The following is a 3,057-nucleotide window of genomic DNA, read 5'->3' on the forward strand; positions in this document are numbered from 1 at the left end:
TATAAGGGCATTACTATACAGTAATGCCTCACGCTTAGAGGGACTTTATAAGTCAAAACTACCAAAATAAGCACATATTTACCGATCGCGAGGGAATGCAACTTTCAAAGCTAACCTCCTAAAAACTTTTAACTTAACGGCAAACCACTGGTTTCATAATTAATACAGCAAAACTATGCAGTAAGCTCGTGAGGCATTACTGTATAGTAATGCCCTTATATAAATTATATTATATATAATATATATATCTCTTTTACTCTTTTATTTGTTTCAGTCATTTGACTGCCGCCATGCTGGAGCACCGCTCTTAGTCGAGCAAATCGACCCCGGGACTTATTCTTTGTAAGCCTAGTACTTATTGTATCGGTCTCTTTTTGCCGAACCGATATCCTCGACTTTGATTTCATGCCAAAGAAACACGATTATAGTTTACATTAAAAACATTAAAATCCTATGATAACACAGTACAACAATGATTTTGCTACAGAGAAGAGAACATCATTTTCTGGAACGGTTTTTACCATAGATAACGAAAATGAACTCAGTTTTTTTTATGAAATGACTCCAATGTTTCGTAAAATGAGCCGTCACTAAACGTTATATTTTTGCTAGAAAATAGGCCGTTTTCTGTGAAAATAACAATTTTTTTCTAGAATTAAAGCGAGTTTTCTGCAAAATGGGCTGTTATTAATAGTAAATGCGTTATTTGCGTCTTTTATTAAAGGAAGAACATCAATTTTCTAGTACAATATTTATGTTTCTTTCTATGTTTAGCATAAGGTATGTCTCTCTGAAGAAACCAGCAAAAGTCAGCAAGTTTGACGGGACTCTATTTCTCCTTATATCGAGTTTCCATTTGACATATGTCTTGGTAGAATCTCTCACTATGTTCGTCGCTAACGCCTGCCGCATTCTGAGTAAATAAAGCTAGATGCCAATGCAAATAGTGAACTTTTAAACGACATATCACACCTTAATGATTTGTACAAGTCAATCAACTTTTCTCCAAGAACTTCATAGTTGGCTGCTCTGTGTTTCCCAAGTAGGCCATTACATACGTTTCTGAAACTTTGCCATGCATCCAATTCCAATACATTTAAGGTGTTTTCAAAATTATCGTCTGTCAAAAGTTGCCGAATTTGGTGACCGACAAACACCCCTTCTTTGATTTTTGCATGGCTTTGTTCGGGAAACTTAGTTTTCAAGTACAAAAATGGTGGCTCTTCTAGATTTAACTTCTTAACACAATGTTTGATAAGGCTTAATTTAATATGCAATGGAGGCAAAATTATTTTCTCCTTAGAAACTAATGGTTCACGTGTAGCGTTATATGAACCTATTTCTGATTTATTTCTCAATGGCTATTCCCTACGGATGTAACGCTCTTCCTGAGCACGGTTGTCCCATTGACATAAAAAAGCACATGTACTTAGTAAACCCTGCCTATAAGCCACTTACAATCGGTACAACTTCCAAGTCTGCACAAATCAGCCATTTATGTTCATATCTTATACAGGCGCAGGAGTGGCTGTGTGGTAAGTAGCTTGCTTACCAACCACATGGTTCCGGGTTCAGTCCCACTGCATGGCACCTTGGGCAAGTGTCTTCTACTATAGCCTCGGGCTGACTAAAGCCTTGTGAGTGGATTTGATAAATGGAAACTGAAAGAAACCCGTTGTATATATATATATATATATATATATGTATGTGTGTTTGCGTGTCTGTGTTTGTCCCCCCAACATCGCTTGACAACCAATGGTGGTGTGTTTACGTCCCCGTAACTTAGCGGTTCGGCAAAAGAGACCGATAGAATAAGTACTAGGCTTCCAAAGAATAAGTCTTGGTGTCGATTTGCTCGACTAAAGGCGGTGCTCCAGCATGGCCGCAGTCAAATGACTGAAACAAGTAACAGAGTAACTTAATATGAACGATAAATTTTTGTACATTTCCTTTAGAACAACAGAATGAACTATAAGAATTGACGGAAGTTTATTACCTGTGTGCAATAGCACAGCTTTAGTACTATAAACCAAAGCATCTATGAATAACCTCCATTCAATTCGGTCGTAATTTAAGCCAAGCTCTTCCAGAGAGTCCCGGTATGTCGTCACAATAACACAAGCTGCCATTCATTTCAAATTTTTCTATTAAACCATCTGTACGGTTTCGAAATTTGGTAATACTGATATCTTGAGTTACCAAGTTTCTTTCCTTTAACCTAGAAGCCAGTAACTCACTCTGCATTTTCATTAATCCCAAATCCCGAACAAGATCGTTTAACTCATCCTGTGCTACGGGTTTCGGCCTGGACTGTTCTGATACAGGCACATACATCTCAACTTGTTCACAATTCTCTTCTGCTTCACTAATATCAGATAAAACCATTTTTGCGGTATCGAAACGCTGGCCGAATGAGACACAGGCGGATTTCAGATTCGGATACTCCACCGACGACGTACTCTCCGTTGTTATACTTGTTAAGAAAATAAATTATAGCATTTCCTGTATTTAATACATCGAATAAAGATAAATATATTTAGATAAATATATGCTAGGTTTAATGCAAATAAAAACACACCTTTAAAATCTACAAGACAGAAATAGCAGTCAGAATGGTGGTCTTGTGGTTCACGCCAAACCATTGGAATGCCAAACTGCATACTTCTTGACTTTCCCAAAGACCATTTTGAAAGACCATTGGTACATGTTCTGCAACACATATGTGATTCCCTCGCTCTCCAATCTTCACACCAAAATATAAGAATACTGTTTTGCTTTGTTGTTTTTTTTTTTTTTCCAACAGCGTAATGTTTCCTGCACTCTTCTGGAATGTCACAGTGCCACAGCTATAACAAAATTGGTCTGGGTGATTTCTACACTGCCCTTTTGGCATTTTAATGCAATTTTTATTCTAATTAAATATTTATAGGTATTTCATTGTTTTTTATCATCTGAAAAATATAAAACAATTAAAATTACACAAATACTCTAATATTAAAAATCCGAATTGCCATCAACTAGAGTCATTCTGTGAGAAACGGTTGTCATTTTCGTGAT

The sequence above is a fragment of the Octopus bimaculoides genome, chromosome 29, assembly GCF_001194135.2.
Source record: "Octopus bimaculoides isolate UCB-OBI-ISO-001 chromosome 29, ASM119413v2, whole genome shotgun sequence".
NCBI classification, from domain to species: domain Eukaryota; kingdom Metazoa; phylum Mollusca; class Cephalopoda; order Octopoda; family Octopodidae; genus Octopus; species Octopus bimaculoides.